Consider the following 23,573-nt stretch of genomic DNA (forward strand, 5'->3'; position numbering starts at 1 on the left):
GGAGAGATATAGATATAGATATAGATACACACACACACACACACACACACACAAACACAGAACAGGGGAAAGAGAACAGTGCTCCAAAAATTCAGAACAAACCTCTGAAAAATGTTTACTGCAGAATTCAAAAGAAAAACTTGGAAGACTACTTGGTATCCTTAATAAAGAACCAAGAGATTGGCCTCTATCGAAAGAAAACAGGATGAAATGAAGAGGATTCCAGGCGGGTTAAACAAGGCAATGGACAATGGGTAAAATGAAAAGGGAGAGAGAATTTTTTTAAAGGATGATTACACAGAAACTAAAAGCAAAGTAGAATAATTAATTGATACTGAAGACAGTGGGTTGAAGCATTATTTAACAGTTCTATAAGCCTTCACAGGGAGACAGGAAAAGAAAAGTATGATAGAGAAGAAGAAAGAACTGAAAAAGAGAGACTAGGGAGCTAACATATAGCTCATCAGCATTCCCAGAGGAGAGTCAGAGAAATAAAACAGAAACAATAACCAAATACACATCCCAAGAAAACTTTCCTAACCTCAGGAAAATGGGTGACATGGCTCCAGGAAAAAAATAAATCAGTAAAAGACCTAAACCTTAACATATCTGGCACTTTTTAAGCTACTAAATAAACAGAAAAAAAAAAAGAAATCCTGCAAGATTCCAGGAAGAAATAAAACTTTTAACTTAAAACAAATAAAGTATGCTGGCTTCAAATAAAATATAGATTCTAAGGAAATGTTGCAGCCCTTAAGACATTATATACTACAATGTGTGTGCATCAATATATATAATGTGTGTATATACACACACACACATAGTTAAAACTGTAAGAAGAAGCTAATAGAAATACAGTACTAAAGTCTAACAAAACTCTCTTGAAGAGAAAAAGTAGCTGGAAAATTAAAAGGACCATAAAGCATATGAGTAAATTCAATTAATGAAGTTGGTCTAACAGTTACATTTAAAAGTTTGGATTCTTCAAACAAAGAAAATACTTTCGTAAAAGTTGATCAAAATTATTCATATATCAGACAGAGGCAGATAAAAGCTATAAAACATAGAAATTATATAAACCATAAGTATGCATAAGTATGTGAAAGACATATACATAACCCAGGGGAATTAATATCAGAAGATAACCTTTAAAATTAAAAACACAAAGGCAAACCTTAAAATAAAACATTTCTAAATGGCACAGGCTAAAGAATAAATCCAAATTGCAATTGCAAACTATTTTAAAGTTAAGAACAATTGAAAAATCTATATAAAAATCTTATGATGTGTGGTAAAGGATGGACTCAAAAGAAAAAAAAGCCCATGACATTCAGGGTTCTCATCATTTTAAAAATTGAATAAAATAAAATAACAAAATATTCAACTCAATAAACTGGAGAAGTTCAATAAAGATCAACAAAATAACCTGAAGAAAAGTCACAGGAACGAATCAATAAAAATCAAAACAGAATGACATATCCATTTAATAACCTAGAAAAAGATCAGAACTCCAAGGAAGGCTGGGAAAATGAGTTAATAAAATAAAAGCAGAAAAGGGCAATTCAATAAGTAGAACTCTGCAAGAGTAAGACAAGAAAATTTAGATTTCATTAAAAATGACAAAGTAGATGTGACCAAATATAGAAACAAGATTAAAAATATGCAAAAGAATACCATATACAATTCTATTCTGATTAATGTGATAGACTAATGCAGTGACAATTATGTAAGAAAATATGAAGTGATGAAACTGATCCAGAAAGAAATCGAAACCAGAACATAGTAAAACAAATATACAGCAGAAACAAAAGAAAAAAGCTTTTAGAAAAATTGACCTAAACCAAAAAAGCAAAACAAAAATGGCATAAGAAGTAAGTTATTTCAGAATTACACTATATTCCACAACGTAGATAAACAACGGAAGCCTACTGAATTCATTATATTAGGTTGTTGCAAAAGTATTTGTGGTTTTTGCCATTAAAAATAATGTAATAGCTAATAGCTATTACAAACTTAACACCATACCTGACGATTATTTTTTAAAAGATACACCTATCTCACTTTTTAAAAATGCAAACATAACTAATTAAATATATAAATAAAACTAAGGAATATATTAAAAGAAAAAAATTCACAACAAAATAAAGAGTTGTAAATACTGTAAACAATGACACAGAAACAGAAGTATTATTTTCCATGGTAATTCTTTTTCTCAAAAGATCAAAAGAGAAAGATACAATGGGAGTTATGTCATTCTAGATTTTAAAGTGTATTAGAAACCTATAACAAGGAAAATATTATGACACTATCTCTAGACAAGAAAGACAAATGATTAAAAGAGGTTTGATGCCACAGACACCCAAATATGTCTAGTATAAGATTTTAGTATAAGTAAATGTGACATTTCAACTCACTGGAGAAGCTATAGACTAATCAAGAAAAGCTATTAAGAAAATTGACTTGTACATGCCAGCAAGTTCTCAGGTCACAAGAAGAAAGGCAAAACTCCAGAGGCTAGCCTTTAAATTCAGCCAAACAAACCATCTGAAAGTGAAATGGCCCATGGAACATGCCAATGGGACTGCAAAAGTACATCAACTCTGTCTGCATTTACTAGTCAGCCCTTTTCTTTCTTCTCCAACCTTTATTTATCACTGTCCCTAAATCACACTAGATTAGCAAAGAAAATATTAGGCTGGTGCAAAAGTAATTGCGGTTTTTGCTATGAAAAGTAATGGCAAATAATAACAATGTTCCCACAGATTATGCCCCTCAAAATTAACCAAAATAGTAAAGTATGGAGGGTGAAAGCCTATAGTTTGTGACCAGCCTGGTCAACCTGGTGAAACTCCGTCTCTACTAAAACTACAAAAATTAGCTGGGTATGGTGGTGGACACCTGTAATCCAAGCTACTCAGGAGGCTGAGGCAGGAGAATCACTTGAACCCAGGAGGCTAAGGTTGCAGTGAGCCGAGATAGTACTCCAGCCTGGGCAACAAGAGCAAAGCTCCATCAAAAAAAAAAAAAAAAAAAAAAAAAAACTCGTTTTGTTCACAGGCCATTACTTATTTCCATGACAATTTAAAAATGGAGATGTTTCTATTCTATTTATATAGAAGAGCAGGAGTGTATATAGTCTCATAAAATTCCATTGAGAAAAAAGAAAATACAAATTCTGTCTCAACATATGGGAAATATTTTCATACCCTAAAGCCTAGTAATTTTCAAATTCTATCATGCTTGACTTTCCAGCTAACCTTCTCTTTTTCAATGTGTTCTACAGTATAACCTTTTGCAAAACTGAATTTAAATTAATTTTATTTTGAATATTTTCCAACATCCCTTGTTGAATTCTGAGGTACCAAATAGCCAGGATTGGAGGTTTCTAAACCAGTCTGACCCACCCCCTTCTGGGTCTGTTTCTTATGTTGCTGTAGACATTTAAGGATTGTCCAACTTTAAAAACCAATAATAACAAGTCTTTGGTAATTGGTGGCAAAACTAATGCTATTATAAGATTATCAGTCCATCAGTAAGAAGAAGAGCCAGAAACCCCACAAAGGCTTGTGTTTCTAAATGTTGCTACATAAGGCAAAATTTGATCAAAGTGCACTTTAGGATGCTCTCCAAAGAATGTTACACTCTAACACAGCATGGTTTATAATTATAGTATTATGGAAACAGCCAAAGAAGAAAATTGAATCTGTAGTTTTCACAACCAGTTTTCTTTTGGGTTCCAAGATAATTCAGATGGCAAAACAAATGCCCCAAGACTGAGCTGAGGGATTCGAATTTGAAAATCCTCCCTGGCTCTCAATCTTTTTTCCGGATAACGAACCTGCCCCGCCCCACCACCACCACCATTTTCCTCAGATATCCTACTCTGCCTCTCAGTGATTTAGTGAGAAACTCTTCTCTGAAAAATATAAATTGGCAGATAATGACCAAGTAGAATAGGTATTTATGTTGCCTCTATGTTTGCCTTCATATATATTATAAACATACTAAGCTCTAAAAGTACATGGTTTTCTGCCTAGATATTCACTGTTTAGTTTATTCTGAGTGCTTGGTGGGAAACTCTTAATATTACTTAAATATTGTTATGGGTGAATCTGTCAAGAAAAAGTCACTAATACTCAAATCAATAAATGTCATTTATGGGCATAGCATCTGCCTCTGAAAGACAGTCTGAGGACAGGGAGAAACATGAGGGAGGATGGGGAGGGGAGGAGCTGCAACAGGAAGCTAAATTTAAATTCAGATTACAATGAATTCTGTTTCCTACAACTTCCACTCTCAAAAGCAGCCACATTTATAGAAAAAGAGAAGTATAATGGTCACTGTTCACAATGAGTCTAACCATAAACAACTGGACAAACTAAAACTATGGAAACCAGTGTATCCTGAAACTTTGACATTAAAAATTCAATTTAGAAAAAAAAATTGAAATAGGTAATCTCATTAGTAGACTAGATAGAGAGATGGACACTTAGGCTTTTTCCCTTCTTCCAGGAATTTGGAAACTAAATCATTTTCAATCAGTTTGCTTCTCTGATAAGAAAGTCCACTCCCTCAGGGTTATAATATTTCTTAAGAGAGAACACTGAAAGCACAACTGTTGAAAGAAAAGAAAAGGAAAAAAGACTCATTTTTTGTCTCTTCATGGGATCTACAGATGAAAACATCAGGAATGGGGGCCACAGGGATATGCTGAAATGGCACAACAACAGTGCCATATTAGCAGCAGGTGACAAACATTAGTTCCTTAGAGCAATGCTAATTTGCTTATATATCATATAATTATTTGGACTACTGGCCAAATTATGGAGAATAAGACCTAGACACTATGTAAGACATGTGGACTAGTTAATGTCACAATAAAAAGATTTTAATACAGAAATCCTTGGCGTTTTATTTAAATTCATAATCTAATATATAAGTAACATCATTTGAGTGCACTTGTTCTCCTTGACTTCACTTTGGAGTTTTGATGGAAATGAATTGATTTGTGGATGTGAATGCCTTTTTTCCTCTTTGAGAAGTAGGAAAGAATAGCACCTTACCACTAGTGCTTCCCATGGCTGCCGTACTGAAGTGGCATCCTGGAGAACCCTTTCCTTCTTCAAATTCTCTTCTTTTTCTAAAAATGCAAAGTCCCCAGTCTTGGCCCTCTCTTTGACCTTACAGTTGTGAAATCAATGAAAACAATAATCCCACTTTACCAGCATTTAAAAAATCACATACAGTGAGCACCTCATTTTGAGAAGAACAATAAAAATCAAGAATGTTTGCTTTATGATGACCACGATAGTAGAGGGTTTGGGGAAAAAAATATATGAGTAATAGCTGATAGAACTAACAGTGTCTCACTTGGAGAAGGGAAGGTTTAAAAAATGAATGAGGGGGGAGAGGAACTGAAGTTTATTTTGCAAAGTTCCAGTGGGCATGTAGCAAAGACCGGTTAAATGCTCAAAAAAGCCACACTTTCCTTCCAGGAAAACAGGTAAACTATTTTCCAGCCACCATAGCAGAAAAGTGGGGCCGTGTGATTGACTTCTGACCAACAGAATAGGTTTCTAACAGACCCAGACATTATAACCTCCCAAGTGCGTCTGCACATGCTCCTGAGAAACGGATTAGTAGTAGCCAGCAAATCCAGCCTTTGCTCTTGCTCTACTTCTGACACATTTCTTCCTGAATCTTCCTTTATGGAATCTTTCTGTAGTCTCTCCTTTCTCTTACTCTTTGAACCTTTGCTCACCTCTTTCAACATCTTTTACACCTTTTGTACAAGTATGTTCCCTCCCTAGCCAAACAAGAAATTCTGCAAGTGGGGATAATCATTTTATGTGCTCTCCTGTGTTCCCACCAGCATACCTCGTAACATTCCCCATACACAGGAAACATGAAGTTTCACACTTAGGCAATTTCTATTAGCTAAGCAGAGTCAAAGTTTTGTTTTTTTTTGTTTGTTTGTTTGTTTGTTTGTTTGTTTTGAGGTGGAGTTTTGCTCTTGTTGCCCAGGCTGGTGTGCAATGGCACGATCTCAGCTCACCACAACCTCCACCTCCCAGGTTCAAGCAATTCTCCTGCCTCAGCCTCCCCAGAGCTGGGATTACAGGCATGTGCTGCCACATCTGGCTAATTTTGTATTTTTAGTAGAAACAGGGTTTCTCCATGTTGGTCAGGCTGGTCTCAAACTCCCAGCCTCAGGTGATCTGCCCACCTCGGCCTCCCAAAGTGCTGGGATTACAGGTATGAGCCACTGCAACTGGCCTAAAATAAGCATTTATTTCTATAAGTGATGACTGACACATTTCTAATCTCCAGGTATCTGTATCTTGTGTTCCACAGCCGAAACACCACTTAGAAAGTGAGGCTACATGTGCTGAGTTAGTTTCAGATTCACAGAAACATCTGTTTGTCTTCTGGAGTGGATAGGAACATTGTATAGACCTAATACCAGTGGATCAAGGGCAAAAATAAAAATTTCACGACTTAAGTTTAAATTTCTAGGTAAACACTGATATTATCCTTTAAAATAATCTCTAATGTTTAATCCAACCCAGGTCTTAATGTTCAAACAACATAAATTGGTCAGGTTCCTCATATAAAAAGGAAAATGGAATATAGGATTGCTAGCAAAATGGTCAAATAGGAACAGCTCCGGTCTGCAGCTCCTAGCGAGATCAACACAGAAGGCAGGTGATTTCTGCATTTCCAACTGAGGTACCTGGTTCAGCTCATTGGGACTGGTTGGACAGTGGGTGCAGCCCACATAGGGTGAGCCAAAGCAGAGCGGGGCATCGCCTCACCCAGGAAGTGCAAGGGATTGGGGAATTTTCTCTCCTACCCAAGGGAAGCAGCGAGGGACTGAGCCTGAGGAACCATGCACACTCGGGCCCAGATACTGTGCTTTTCCCATGGTCTTTGCAACCTGCAGTCCAGGAGATTCCCTCCTGTGCCTACCCCACCAGGGGTCTGGGTTTCAAGCACAAAACTAGGCGGCCATTTGAGCAGACATGAAACTAGCTGCAGGAGTTTGTTTGTTTGTTTTTTCCATACCCCAGTGGTGCCTGGAATACAAGTGAGACAGAACCATTAACTCCCGTGGAAAGGGGGCTAAAACGAGGGAGCCTAGTAATCTTGCTCGGTAGGTTGCACCCCCACATAGCACAGCAAACTAAAATCCACTGGCTTGAAATTCTCACTGCCAGCACAGAAGCAGTCTGAGATTGACCTGGGACACTGGATCTTGATGGGAGGAGGGGCATCCACCATTGTTGAGGCTTGAGTAGGTGGTTTTCCCCCTCGTAGTGTAAACAAAGCCACTGGGAAGTTGGAACTTGGTGGAGCCCACTGAAACTCAGCAAGGCCACTGTGGCCAGATAGCCAGATTTCTCCTCTCTGGGAAGAGCATCTCTGAAAAAAAGGCAGCAGCCCCAGTCAGGCACTTATAGATAAAACCCCCATCTCCATGGGACACAGCACTTGGGGGAAGGGTTGGCTGTGGGTGCAACTCTTGCTCTACTTCTGACACATTTCTTCCTGAATCTTCCTTTATGGAATCTTTCTGTAGTCTCTCCTTTCTCTTACTCTTTGAACCTTTGCTCACCTCTTTCAACATCTTTTTACACCTTTTGTACAAGTATGTTCCCTCCCTAGCCAAACAAGAAATTCTGCAAGTGGGGGATAATCATTTTATGTGCTCTCCTGTGTTCCCACCAGCATACCTCGTAACATTCCCCATACACAGGAAACATGAAGTTTCACACTTAGGCAATTTCTATTAGCTAAGCAGAGTCAAAGTTTTTGTTTTTTTTTGTTTGTTTGTTTGTTTGTTTGTTTGTTTTGAGGTGGAGTTTTGCTCTTGTTGCCCAGGCTGGTGTGCAATGGCACGATCTCAGCTCACCACAACCTCCACCTCCCAGGTTCAAGCAATTCTCCTGCCTCAGCCTCCCCAGAGCTGGGATTACAGGCATGTGCTGCCACATCTGGCTAATTTTGTATTTTTAGTAGAAACAGGGTTTCTCCATGTTGGTCAGGCTGGTCTCAAACTCCCAGCCTCAGGTGATCTGCCCACCTCGGCCTCCCAAAGTGCTGGGATTACAGGTATGAGCCACTGCAACTGGCCTAAAATAAGCATTTATTTCTATATGTGATGACTGACACATTTCTAATCTCCAGGTATCTGTATCTTGTGTTCCACAGCCGAAACACCACTTAGAAAGTGAGGCTACATGTGCTGAGTTAGTTTCAGATTCACAGAAACATCTGTTTGTCTTCTGGAGTGGATAGGAACATTGTATAGACCTAATACCAGTGGATCAAGGGCAAAATAAAATTTCACGACTTAAGTTTAAATTTCTAGGTAAACACTGATATTATCCTTTAAAATAATCTCTAATGTTTAATCCAACCCAGGTCTTAATGTTCAAACAACATAAATTGGTCAGGTTCCTCATATAAAAGGAAAATGGAATATAGGATTGCTAGCAAAATGGTCAAATAGGAACAGCTCCGGTCTGCAGCTCCTAGCGAGATCAACACAGAAGGCAGGTGATTTCTGCATTTCCAACTGAGGTACCTGGTTCAGCTCATTGGGACTGGTTGGACAGTGGGTGCAGCCCACATAGGGTGAGCCAAAGCAGAGCGGGGCATCGCCTCACCCAGGAAGTGCAAGGGATTGGGGAATTTTCTCTCCTACCCAAGGGAAGCAGCGAGGGACTGAGCCTGAGGAACCATGCACACTCGGGCCCAGATACTGTGCTTTTCCCATGGTCTTTGCAACCTGCAGTCCAGGAGATTCCCTCCTGTGCCTACCCCACCAGGGGTCTGGGTTTCAAGCACAAAACTAGGCGGCCATTTGAGCAGACATGAAACTAGCTGCAGGAGTTTGTTTGTTTGTTTTTTCCATACCCCAGTGGTGCCTGGAATACAAGTGAGACAGAACCATTAACTCCCGTGGAAAGGGGCTAAAACGAGGGAGCCTAGTAATCTTGCTCGGTAGGTTGCACCCCACATAGCACAGCAAACTAAAATCCACTGGCTTGAAATTCTCACTGCCAGCACAGAAGCAGTCTGAGATTGACCTGGGACACTGGATCTTGATGGGAGGAGGGGCATCCACCATTGTTGAGGCTTGAGTAGGTGGTTTTCCCCTCGTAGTGTAAACAAAGCCACTGGGAAGTTGGAACTTGGTGGAGCCCACTGAAACTCAGCAAGGCCACTGTGGCCAGATAGCCAGATTTCTCCTCTCTGGGAAGAGCATCTCTGAAAAAAAGGCAGCAGCCCCAGTCAGGCACTTATAGATAAAACCCCCATCTCCATGGGACACAGCACTTGGGGGAAGGGTTGGCTGTGGGTGCAGCTTCAGCAGACTTAAACGTCCCTGCCTGACAGCTGTGAAAAGAGCAGTGGACTTCCCAGTATAGTGTTCGAGCTCTATTAAGGGTCAGACTGCCTCCTCAAGTGGGTCCCTGACCCCCGCAAATCCTGACTGGGAGACACCTCCCAGCAGGGGCCGACAGACACCTCATACAGTAGAGTTCTGACTGGCATCTGGAAGGTGCCCCTCTGGGATGAAGCTTCCAGAGGAAAGAACAGGTGGCAATCTTTGCTGTTCTGCAGCCTCCTCTGGTGATACCCAGGCAAACAGGGTCTGAATGGACCTCCAGCAAACTCCAGCAGAACTGGGGCAGAGAGGCCTGACTGTTAGAAGGAAAAGTAACAGAAAGGAAGAACACTCAGAGACCCCATCAGAAAGCCACCAATATCAAAGATCTAAGGTAGATAAACCCACAAAGATGGGGAAAAACCAGCGCAAAAAGGCTGAAAATTCCAAAAAACAGAACACCTCTTCTCCTCCAAAGGATCACAGCTCTTCACCAGCAAGGGAACAAAACTGGATGGAGAATGACTTTAATGAATTGACAGAAGTAGCCTTCAGAAGGTGGGTAATAACAAACTCCTACAAGCTAAAGGAGCATGTTCTAACCCAAAACAAGGAAGCTAAGAACTGTGAAAAAAGGTTAGATGAATTGCTAACTAGAATAACCCGTTTTTAGAGAAGAACATAAATGACCTGATGGACTAGAAAAACACAGCACAAAAACTTGGTGAAACATACGCAAATATCAATAGCTGAATCGATAAGCAGAAGAAAGGATAGCAGATATTGAAGAGCAACTCAATGAAATCAAGCAAAAGACAAGATTAGAGAAAAAAGAATAAAAAGAAATGAACAAAGCCTCCAAGAAATATGGGACTATGTGAAAAGACCAAATCTATGTTTGATTGGTGTACCTGAAAGTGATGGGGAGAATGGAATCAAGTTGGAAAACACTCTTCAGGGTACTATCTAGGAGAATTTCCCAACCTAGTAAGGCAGGCCAACATTCAAATTCAGGAAATACAGAGAACACCACAAAGATACTTGTCAAGAAGAGCAACCCTAAGACACATAATTGTCAGATTTACCAAGGTTGAAATGAAGGAAAAAATGTTAGGTGCAGTCAGAGAGAAAGATTGGGTTACCCACAAAGGAAAGTCCATCAGACTAACATTGGATCTCTATGCAGAAAGTCTACAAGCCAGAAGAAAGTGGGGGCTAATATTCAACATTCTTAAAGAAAAGAATTTCAAACGAGAATTTCATATCCAGCCAAACTAACCTTCATAAGTGAAGGAGAATAAAATCCTTTACAGACAAGCAAATATTGAGAGATTTTGTCGTCACCAGGCCTGCCTTAAAATAGCTCCTGAAGGAAGGACTAAACATGGAAAGGAACAACCAGTACCAGCCACTGCAAAAACATACCAAAGTATAAAGACCATTGACACTATGAAGAAACTGCATCAACTAATGGGCAAAATAACCAGCTAGCATCATAATGACAGGGTCAAATTCACACATAACAATATTAACTTTAAATGTAAATGGCCTAAATGCCCCAATTAAAAGACACAGACTGGCAAATTGGATAAAGAGTCAAGACCCATCAGTGTGCTGTATGCAGGAGACCCATCTCACATGCAAAGACACACATAGGCTCAGAATAAAGGGATGGTGGAATATTTACCAAGCAAATGGAAAGCAAAACAAAAGCAGGAGTTGCAATCCTAATCTCTGATAAGACAGACTTCAAACGAACAAAGATCAAAAGAGACAAAGAAAGGCATTACATAATGGTAAAGGGATCAATGCAACAAGAAGAGCTAACTATCCTAAATATAGATGCACCCAATACAGGAGCATCCAGATTCACAAAGCAAGTTCTTAGAGATCTACAAAGAGACTTAGACTCCCACACAAGAATAGTGGAATACTTTAACACTCCACTGTCAATATTAGACAGATCAATGAGACAGAAAATTAACAAGGATATTCAGGACTTGAACTCAGCTTTGGAATAAGCAGAACTAATAGACATCTACAGAACTTTCTAGCCCAAATCAATGGAACATACATTCTTCTCAGCGCCTCATTGCACTTATTCTAAAATTGACCACATTATTGGAAGTAAAACACTCCTCAGCAAATGCAAACAAATGGAAATCATAACAAACAGTCTCTCAGTCCACAGTGCAATCAAATTAGAACTCAGGATTAACTCACACAAAATTGCACAACTACATGGAAACTGAACAACCTGCTCCTGAATTACTACTGGGTAAATAATGAAATGAAGGCAGAAATAAAGATGTTCTTTGAAACCAATGAGAACAAAGACACAACATACCAGAATCTCTGGGACTCATTTAAAGCAGTGTGTACAGGGAAATTTACAGCACTAGATGCCCACAAGAGAAAGCAGGAAAGATCTAAAATCAATGCCTTAACATCACAATTAAAAGAACTAGAGAAACAAGAGCAAACAAATTCAAAAGCTAGCAGAAGACAAGAAATAACAAAGATTAGAGCTGAATTGAAGGAGATAGAGACATGGAAAATCCTTCAAAAAAAATCAATGAATCCAGGACCTGGTTTTTTGAAAAGATAAAAAAAATAGACTGCTAGACAGACTAATAAAGAAGAAAAGAGAGAATAATCAAATAGATGCAATAAAAAAATGATATGGGGGATATCACAGCTGATCCCATAGAAACACAAACTATCATCAGAAAAGACAATGAACACCTCCACATAAATAAACTAGAAAATCTAGAAGAAATGGATAAATTCCTGGACACATACACCCTCCCAAGTCTACCCCAGGAAGAAGTTGAATCCTTGAATAGACCAATAATAGGTTCTGAAATTGAGGAAGTAATAAATAGCCTACCACCCAAAAAGAGCCCAGGACTAGATGGATTCACAGTTGAATTCTACCAGAGGTACAAAGAAGAGCTGGTACTATTTCTGCTGAAACTATTCCAAAAAATTGAAAAGGAGGGACTCCTCCCTAACTCATTCTATGAGACCAGCATCATCCTGATACCAAAACCTGGCAGAGATATAACAAAAAAAACTTCAGGCTGATATCCCTGATGAACATCGATGCAAAAGTCCTCAATAAAATTCTGCAAACTGAATCCAGCAGCACATCAAAAAGCTTATCCACCATGATCAAGTCGGCTTCATCCCTGGAATGCAAGTCTGGTTCAACATACGCAAATCAATAAATGTAATCCATCACATAAACAGAAGCAATGATAAAAACCGCATAATTATTTCAGTAGATGCAGAAAAGGACTCTGACAAAATTCAACAGCCCTTCATGCTAAAAACTCTCAATAAACTAGGTATTGATGGAATGTATCGCAAAATAATAAGAGCTATTTATGACAAACCCACAGCCAATATCATAGTGAGTGGGCAAAAACTGGAAGCATTCCCTTTGAAAACCGGCACAAGACAAGGATACCCTCTCTTACCACTCCTATTCAACACAGTATTGGAAGTTGTGGCCAGGGCAATCAGGCAAGAGAAAGAAATAAAAGGTATTCAAATAGGAAAAAAGGAGGCCAAACTGTCTCTGTTTGCAGATGACACAATCATATATTGAGAAAGCCCCATTATCTCAACCCAAAATCTCCTTAAGCTGATAAGCAACTTCAGCAAAGTCTCAGGATACAAAATCAATTGGCAAAAATCACAAGGATTCCTGTACAACAGTAACACATAGATCATGCATAAACTCCCATTCACAATTGTTACTAAGAGAATAAAATACCTAGGAATACAACTTACAAGGGATGTGAAGGACCTCTTCAAGGAGAATTACAAACCACTGCTCAATGAAATAACAGAGGACACAAACAAATGGGAAAACATTCCATGCTCATGGATAGGAAGAATCAATATCATGAAAATGGCCATACTGCCCAAAGTAATTTATAGAAATGCTATCCCCATCAAACTACCATTGATTTTCTTCACAGAATTAGAAGAAACTGCTTTAAACTTTATATGGGACCAAAAAAGAACCTTTATAGCCAAGACAATCCTAAGCGAAAAGAATAAAGCTGGAGGCATCACACTACTTGACTTCAAACTATACTACAAGGCTACAGTAATCAAAACAGCATGGTACTGGTACTAAAACAGATATACGGACCCAGGGAACAGACCAGAGGCCTCAGAAATAATGCCACACATCTACAGCCATCTGATCTTTGACAAACATGACACGAACAAGCAATGGGGAAAGGATTCCCTATTTAATAAGTGATGTTGGAAAATTATACCAAATTTATACCAAAATTAACTCAAGATGGATTAAAGACTTAAACATAAGACCTAAAACCATAAAAATCCTAGAAGAAAACTTAGGCAATACCATTCAAGGCATAGGCATGGGCAAAGACTTCATGTCTGAAACACCAAAAGCAATGGTAATAAAAGCCAAAGTTGACAAATGGGATCTAATTAAACTAAAGAGTTTCTGCACAGCAAAATAAACTATCATCAGAGTGAACAGCAACCTACAAAATGAGAGAAAATGTTTGCAGTCTATCCATCTGACAAAGGGCTAATATCCAGAATCTACAAGGAACTTAAACAAATTTATAAGAAAAAAACAAACAACCCCATCAAAAAGTGGGCAAAGGATATGAACAGACACTTCTTGAAAGAAGACATTTATGCCCCCAACAAACATAAGAAAAAATGTTCATCATCACTGGTCATTAGAGAAATGCAAATCAAAACCACAGTGAGATACCATCTCATGCCAGTTGGAATGGTGATCATTAAAAAGNTATTTATGACAAACCCACAGCCAATATCATAGTGAGTGGGCAAAAACTGGAAGCATTCCCTTTGAAAACCGGCACAAGACAAGGATACCCTCTCTTACCACTCCTATTCAACACAGTATTGGAAGTTGTGGCCAGGGCAATCAGGCAAGAGAAAGAAATAAAAGGTATTCAAATAGGAAAAAAGGAGGCCAAACTGTCTCTGTTTGCAGATGACACAATCATATATTGAGAAAGCCCCATTATCTCAACCCAAAATCTCCTTAAGCTGATAAGCAACTTCAGCAAAGTCTCAGGATACAAAATCAATTGGCAAAAATCACAAGGATTCCTGTACAACAGTAACACATAGATCATGCATAAACTCCCATTCACAATTGCTACTAAGAGAATAAAATACCTAGGAATACAACTTACAAGGGATGTGAAGGACCTCTTCAAGGAGAATTACAAACCACTGCTCAATGAAATAACAGAGGACACAAACAAATGGGAAAACATTCCATGCTCATGCATAGGAAGAATCAATATCATGAAAATGGCCATACTGCCCAAAGTAATTTATAGAAATGCTATCCCCATCAAACTACCATTGATTTTCTTCACAGAATTAGAAGAAACTGCTTTAAACTTTATATGGGACCAAAAAAGAACCTTCATAGCCAAGACAATCCTAAGCGAAAAGAATAAAGCTGGAGGCATCACACTACTTGACTTCAAACTATACTACAAGGCTACAGTAATCAAAACAGCATGGTACTGGTACTAAAACAGATATACGGACCCAGGGAACAGACCAGAGGCCTCAGAAATAATGCCACACATCTACAGCCATCTGATCTTTGACAAACATGACACGAACAAGCAATGGGGAAAGGATTCCCTATTTAATAAGTGATGTTGGAAAATTATACCAAATTTATACCAAAATTAACTCAAGATGGATTAAAGACTTAAACATAAGACCTAAAACCATAAAATCCTAGAAGAAAACTTAGGCAATACCATTCAAGGCATAGGCATGGGCAAAGACTTCATGTCTGAAACACCAAAAGCAATGGTAATAAAAGCCAAAGTTGACAAATGGGATCTAATTAAACTAAAGAGTTTCTGCACAGCAAAATAAACTATCATCAGAGTGAACAGCAACCTACAAAATGAGAGAAAATGTTTGCAGTCTATCCATCTGACAAAGGGCTAATATCCAGAATCTACAAGGAACTTAAACAAATTTATAAGAAAAAAACAAACAACCCCATCAAAAGTGGGCAAAGGATATGAACAGACACTTCTTGAAAGAAGACATTTATGCCCCAACAAACATAAGAAAAAATGTTCATCATCACTGGTCATTAGAGAAATGCAAATCAAAACCACAGTGAGATACCATCTCATGCCAGTTGGAATGGTGATCATTAAAAAGTCAGGAAACGACAGAGGCTGGAGAAGATGTGGAGAAATAGGGACACTTTTATACTGCTGGTGGGAGTGTAAATTAGTTCAACCATTGTGGAAGACAGTGTGGCAGTTCCTCAAGGATCTAGAACTAGAAATACCATTTGACGCAGCAATCCCATTACTGGGTATATACCCAAAGGATTATAAGTCATTCTACTATAAAGACACATCCACATGTATGTTTACTGCAGCACTATTCACAATAGCAAAGATTTGGAATCAACCGGAACGTCCATCAATGATAGACTGGATTAAGGAAATGTGGCACATATACACTATGGAATACTATGCAGCCATAAAAAAGGATGAGTTCTTGTGTTTTGCAGGGACATGGTTGAAGCTAGAAACCATCATTCTCAGCAAACTAACATGAGAAAAGAAAATCAAACACTGCATGTTCTCACTCATAAGTGGGAGTTGAACAATGAGAACACATGGACACAGGAAGGGGAACATCACACACTGGGGCCTGTTGGAGGTTGGGAGCTAGGGAAGGGATAGCATTAGGAGAAATACCTAATGTAGGTGATGGGTTGATGGGTGCAGCAAACCACCATGGCACATGGTTTGTTATCTATGTAACAAAACTATATGTTCTGCACATGTACCCCAGAACTTAAAGTATAATAAATAAGCAAACAGATAAATGAATAAAATCAACAAAATAATAAAAGGAAAATTTTTTCCCTCAACTAGTTCACATAATAAATACATAAACCTCGGAGATATCTAAATATTCACATATTTTCAAATGAATACCTTTCTTCCAGCCTCCTCAGTCTAAAAACAAAAAAAAAATCACCGATTTTTTGTCCCTCTCACTTCTTTCAAAACCTTTCATCTTATTTATACAGATGTTGTTAACTCAGATTTTTCACAAAATATGGATACATCATGGATTTCTTAATTAGCAAAAGAAAATGTATATTACCAAGTATATGGGAACAGGCCCTAAATCTTGGCTAGTAATTCCATGGCTCTTCTCAAGCTAACTCACTCCCCACTAGTCACAACTACCATGTTTCAGGCAACCTCACCTCCACCAGCAACACGCCCCTACTACACCACTGCCTAAGCATGCAAAGGAATACCACTGCCCCATTACCACCAGTGCCCCCATCACAGCAAACATGCATTCAACTCACTGTGCTGCTGTGGCTGTTGACATGCACAAGCAAGCATGGATCCTGCTGCCATCACTCCAGTGAAGTGCTTTGGCCGGTACACCCCATTGAAATGTTATGACCAGCAGATCAGGAACTTCTTTACCCCTCAATCACAGCAGGTTGCTAACCTTGAGGGACCAGAAAACAAGGTCAGAGGCCTGGTACTGTCCCCCAGAGTTAGAGTATGCAGCCAAAAGTACTAAGCTGAGCCTTGGCCCCTAAAATCTTCCAAAATGAAGCAAGTGGACTGAACCCACCTTATACCACAATCGAACCCCCAAAGTCATCAAAGATCAAACCAAAAAGTTCCATCTAAAGGACAGCAACTTCAAAGACAGAAGAAATATCAGCTCACACAGATGAGAAAGAACCATCACAAGAACTCTGACAACTCAAAAACCCAGAGTGTCTTCTTACCTCCAAATGATTGCACTAGTTCCCCAGCAATGGTTCTTAACCAGGCTGAGATGGCTGAAATGACAGATATAGAATTCAGAATATGAATAGGAACAAAGATCATAGAGATTCGGGAGAAAGTTGAAAACCAATCCAAGAAATTTAGGAATAAAATAAAACAATATAGGGGCTGAAAGATGAAATGGCCATTTTAAGAAAGAAATAAACTAATGTGATAGAGAAAAAAAACTACTTTCAGGAATTTCATAATATGACCACATGTATTAACAGCAGAATAGACCAAGCTGGGGAAAGAATCTGAGTTCAAATACCAGTTCTCTGAATTAACTCAGTCAGACAAAAAGGAAGAAAAAAAGACTAAAAAAGAAAGGACACAACCTCCAAGAAATATGGGATTATGTAAAGAGACCAAATCTACAACTCATTGATATCCCTGAATGACAGAGAGTAAAGCAGACAACTTGGAAAACATATTCGAGAATATTGTTCATGAAAATTTCCCCACCCTCACTAGAGAGGCTAACATTCAAATTCAAAAAATACAGAGAACCCCTGTGAGATACTATTCAACACAATAATCCCCTAGACACACAGTCATCACATTCTTCAAGGCTGAAATGGGGGGGAAAATGTTGAAGGTAGCCAGAGAGAAAGGTCAAGTCACCTTCCAAGAAAACTCCATCAGGTTAACAGCAGGCCTTTCAGCAGAAACCCTACAAGCCAGACGAGGCCAGAAGCCTATATTCAGCATTCTTAAAAAAAAGAAATTCCAACCAAGAATTTCATATCTGGCCAAATTAAGTTTCATAAACAAAGGAGAAGTATCATCTTTTGCAGAGAAGCAAATGCTAAGGGAATTCATTACCACCAGACCTGTGTTACAAGAAGTCCATAAGGAAGTACCAAATATAGAAAGAAAAGAACATTACCTACCACCATGAAAACACACTTAAGTACATAGATCACTGATACTATAAAGCAACTCCACAATCAAGTCTGTGTAATAACCAGCTAACAACATGATGACAGAATCAGCTCCACATGTATCAATGTTAACTTTGAGTTTAAATGGGCTAAATGTCCCAATTAAAAGACATAGAGTGGCAAACTGAATAAAGAAACAAGACCTAACTGTATGCTGTCTTCAAGAGACCCATCTCACATTCAGTGACACTCATAGGCTCAAAGTAAAGGAATGAAGAAAATTCTACCAAGCAAGGCATGGATTTGTATTATAATTTCAGACAAAATTGACTGTAAACTGACAATGATCAAAAAGACAAATAAGGGCATTATGTAATGGTAAAGCGTTCAATTTAATATGAAGACCTAACTATCCTAAATATATATGCATCCAACACAGGAGCACCCAGATTCATAAAACAAGTTCTTAGAGACCTACAAAGAGATTTAGATAGCCACATAATAATAGTGGGAGACTTCAACACCCCATTCACAGTACCAGACAGATCACTGAGGCAGAAAACTAACAAACATATATTTGAGACTTGAACTTGACACTTGACCTAATTGGCCTAACAGACATCTACAGAATTCTCCAACCAAAAACAACAGAATATACATTATTCTCACCTGCATATGGCACATACTCTAGAATCGACCACACAATGTGCCATAAAACAATTCTCAGCAAATTAAAAAAAATGGAAATCATACCAACCACACTATCAGACCACAGCTTAATAAAAATAGAAATCAGTTGTATTAGTTTATTCTCACACAGCTCTGAAGAAATATCTAAGACTGGGTAATTTATAAAGGAAGAAAGTTTCATTGACTCACAGTTCTGCACTCCTAGGAGACCTCAGGAAACTTACAATCAAGGCAGAAAGCAAAGGAAGGCAGGCACCTTCTTCACAAGGTGGCAGGATGGAGTGAGTGCAAGCAGGAGAAATGCCTGATGCTTATAAAACCATCAGATGTCATGAGAACTCACTATCACAAGAACTACATGGGGTAAACCACCTCATCCAATTACCTTCACCTGGTCCTGCCCTTGACCTGTGGGGATTATGAGGATTACAACTCAAGGTGAGATTTGGGTGGGAACACAGAGCCAAACCATATCATTGGTACTAAGGAAATCACTCAAAACCATACAGTTACATGGAAAATAAGCAACCTGATCATGAATGACTTTTGGGTAAACATTGAAATTAAGGCAGAAATAAAGAAATTATTTGAAATTAATGAGAACAAAGATACAATATACCAGAATCTCTCTCTTGTCAATGTTAAAGCAGTGTTAAGAGGAAAGTTTATAGATCTAAATGCTCACATCAAAAAGTTAGGAAGGTTTTAATTTAACAACATAACATCACACCTAGGGGAAACAGAAAAAGAGCAAACCAACCCAAAAGCTAGCAGAGGAAAGGAAATAACCAAAATCAGAACAGAATTGGGTGAAATTGAAATGCAAAAAAATATATATATATATATGAAAGATCAATGAATCCAGGAGTTGGTTTTTTGAAAGAATAAATAAAATCCAGCTAATTTTTTGTATTTTGATATAGCACTAGCTGGACTAACAAAAAAAAGAGAGATGATCCAAATAAACAAAATCAGAAATTGTAAAGTGGACATTACCATCGACCCAACAGAAATACAAAAAACCCTCAGAGACTATAACAAACACCTTTATGCACACAAACCAGAAAATCTAGAATTTTTCAGGGTAAATTCCTGGAAACATACAACCTCCCAAGATTGAACTAGGAAGAAATTCAAATCCTGAACAGACCGATGACAAGTTCTGAAGCTGAATCAGTAATAAAACTCCTACCAACCAGAAAAAGCCCAGGACCAGAAAGATTCACAGGCACATTCTACCAGACATATAAAGAGCCAGCTGGTACAATTCTATCTGAAACTATTCAAAAACACTGAAGAGGAGGGACTCCTCCCTAACTCATTCTACAAGGCCAGCATCATTCTGATACCAAAGCCTGGAAGAAACAGAAGAAGGAAAGAAAACATCAGGCCAATATTCTTGATGAACATAGGTGCAAAACTCCTCAACAAAATACTAGCAAATTCTGTCCTGGATCCATCAGGACATTAAAAGGCTAATTCAGCATAATTAAGCAGACTTTATCCCTGGGATACAAAGTTAGTTCAAAATACATAAATCAACAAATGTGATTCATCACATAAACATAACTAAAAACAGAAACTACATAATCACCTTGATAGATGAGGAAAAAGCTTTCAATAAAATTAAGCATCACTTCATTTTAAAAATCCTCAACAAACTAGGCATTAAAGGAACAAACTTCAAAATAATAAGAACCATCTATAACAAACCCATAGCCAACATCATACTGAATGGGTAAAAGCTAGAAGTATTCCCCTTGAGAGCCAGCACAAGACAAGGATGCCAAATATCACTACTCTATTCAACACAGTACTGGAACTCCTAGCCAGAGTAATAGGCAAGAGAAAAAAATAAAAGGCATCCAAATAAGAAGAGAGGAAGTCAAACTATCTGTATGCAGACAGTATGATTTTTTTTTTTTTTTTTTTGAGATGGAGTCTTGCTCTGTCACCCAGGCTGGAGTGCAGCGGCACGATCTTGGCTCACTGCAATCTCCGCCTCCTGAGTTCAAGTGATTCTCCTGTCTCAGCCTCCCAAGTAGCTGGGATTACAGGCACGTGCTGCCATGTCCAGCTAATTTTTTGTATTTTGTTTCACCATGTTGCCCAGGCTGGTCTCGAACTCCTGAGCTCAGGCAATCAACCCGCCTCAGCCTCCCAAAGTGCTGGGATTATAGGTGTGAGCCATTGCGCCCAGCCGACAGTATGATTTGATTCCTAGAAAACCCCATAGTCTCTGCCCAAAACCTTCTAGATCTGATAACTTTGGCAAAGTTTCAGTATACAAAATCAATATTCAAAAATCAGTAGCATTTCTATGCACCAATTACATCCAAGCTGAGAACCAAATCAAGAACACAATCCTACAACAGTCACAAAATAAATAAAATACTTAGGAATACAGCTAGCCAGGGAGGTGAAAAATCTCTACAATGAGAATTACAAAACAATGCTCAAAGAAATCAGAGATAACACAAACCAATAAAAAAAATTCCACAATCACGCATAGGAAGAATCAATATTGTTAAAATGGTCATACTTCCCAAAGCAATTTACAGATTCAATGCCATTCCTGTCAAACTACGAATGACATTTTCAAAAAATTTGAAAACCCATTTAAAATTCATATGGAACCAAAAAAGAGCCTGAATAGCTAAGGCAATTCTTAGCAAATGAATAAAGCTAGAGGCATCATATTATCTGACTTCAAACTATACAAGTCAACAGTAACCAAAACAGCATGATACAGGTACAAAAACAGACATATAGACCAAAGGAACAGACTAGAGAGCCCAGAAATAATACCACACACATAAAATCATCTGATCTTTGACAAAGTCAACAAAGGCAAGCAATGGGGAAGGGATTCCCTATTCAATAAATGGTGCTAGGATAACTGACTAGCCCTATGCAGATTGATGCTGGACCTCTTTTTTATATCATATACAACAATTAACCCAAGATGAATTAAAGACTTAAATGTAAAACCTAAAACTATAAGAACGCTGGAAGATAACCAACAAAATACCATTCTGGACTTTGGTCTTGGCAAAGATTTCATGACAAAGATGCCAAAAGCAATTGCAACAAAAATTAAAAATTGACAAATGGTATCTAATTAAACTAATGAGCTTTTGCATAGCAAAATAAACTATCAATATACTAAAGAGACAGCCTGCAGAATGGGAGAAAATATTTGCAAACTATGCATCTGACAAAGGTCTAATATACAACATCTATAAGGAACTTAAACAAATTAACAAGCGAAAAACAGCCCCATCACAAAGTGGGCAAAGGACATGAACAGACATTTTTCAGAAGAAAACATACACACAGCCAACAAATATGTAATAATGTTCACCATCACTAATCATTAGACCAATGCAAATCAAAACCACAATAAGATGCTATCTCACACCAGTCAGAATGGCTATGATTAAAAAGTCAAAAAAGTAACAGATGCTGGCAAGGTTGCAGATAAAAGGGAACACTTACATACTGCTGGTGAGAATGCAATTTAGAAGTTCAGCCATTGTGGAAAGCAGGTTGGCAATTTCTGCAAGAACTTAAGTCAGAACTACCATTCAACCCAGCAACCCCATTATTGGGTTTATACCCAAAGGAATATAAATAATTCCTCCATAAAGACACATGCATGCATGCGTTCATCACAGCACTATTCACATGAATATTCACTATTCAAAGACATGGAATCAAACTAAATGTCCATCAGTGGTGGACTGCATAAAGAAAATGTGCTATATATACATCATAGAATACTATGCAGCCTAAAAAGTGAGATCATGTCCTTTGCAGCAACATGGTTGAAGCTGGAGGTCATTGTCCTAAGCGAATGAATGTAGGAACAGAAAACCAAATGCTGCATGTTCTCACAAGTGGGAGCTAAACACTGAATACATATGGACACACATACACACACACACATACATACGCAAAAAAAAAAAAAATTCTCTAACATATTTCAAACTTTTTCAGCTCTTTTCACACCTTTACCTCTCTTTCCTGTCCCCTCACCTTCAGCCAATAATACTGTCTCCAACTTTACAGGAAGATAGAATTCCTAGGAGGGGAACTCTCATCTTCCCCATACCAACCAAGCAATTAAGGGCACTTCTGCAAATCCCTTTCTGCCTAGTCCCCTTCTCATGAGCTAACACTACCCATTACCTATTTTCTCTCTCAAATAGCTGTTAGATCCCTGTCAATTAAGTCTTTACCAATGGCTTTTAAACATACTCAAGTCTCTTCCATCTCATCTAGAAAATCTTCCCCAAATCCTACATGTCCTGTTCTTCTCTTCTTACAAGTCTCGTGTCTCTATTCTCATTGCATCCAGTTTCCCAGCCCTCACTCACTCTTCACTCTACTCTAGTCTACCTTTTTCCTCATAAAATAGCTTTTGCTAAAGTTGCCAATGACTTCCATGTCAATAACTCCAAAGAACTGGTTCAAACCTGTTATTTAAGCAGCACTTTATATTGCTGACCATCCCATCTTTATCAAATTACATCTTCCTTATATTTTTGTAACTCTTCCTAACTTTTGTGATATTCTTCCATCTCCTCTGGAGGTTGATCTTCCTTCACACAGCTGTGAGATTAAGTTCCTTAAAGCTTGGTTCCAGGCTCTCCTTTCTTGTCACTCTTTTGTATTTCTCTAGGCAGTGGCATCCATGGCCATGATGTCATGTACCAC

The 23,573-nt window shown here is 38.3% G+C and overlaps 1 protein-coding gene across 2 annotated transcripts in view; it reads right to left on the reverse strand.

Annotated features, from left to right (window-relative positions):
• LOC108531006 (cAMP-specific 3',5'-cyclic phosphodiesterase 4D-like) overlaps positions 1–23,573 on the reverse strand; it is a 533,042-nt gene that overhangs the window by 332,298 nt on the left and 177,171 nt on the right. Inside the window, exon 1 of one of the 2 annotated variants that reach the window (XM_017874245.1) lies at positions 16,803–16,877. The exons of the other annotated variant lie outside the window; for it this stretch is intronic. The gene's annotated coding sequence lies outside the window, so the exon portion shown is untranslated. Of the gene's footprint in view, positions 1–16,802; positions 16,878–23,573 lie in introns of those variants that run through there. 2 annotated transcript variants of the gene reach the window in all.

This window comes from Rhinopithecus bieti, unplaced genomic scaffold, assembly GCF_001698545.2.
Source record: "Rhinopithecus bieti isolate Rb0 unplaced genomic scaffold, ASM169854v2 scaffold_6513, whole genome shotgun sequence".
Classification (NCBI taxonomy): domain Eukaryota; kingdom Metazoa; phylum Chordata; class Mammalia; order Primates; family Cercopithecidae; genus Rhinopithecus; species Rhinopithecus bieti.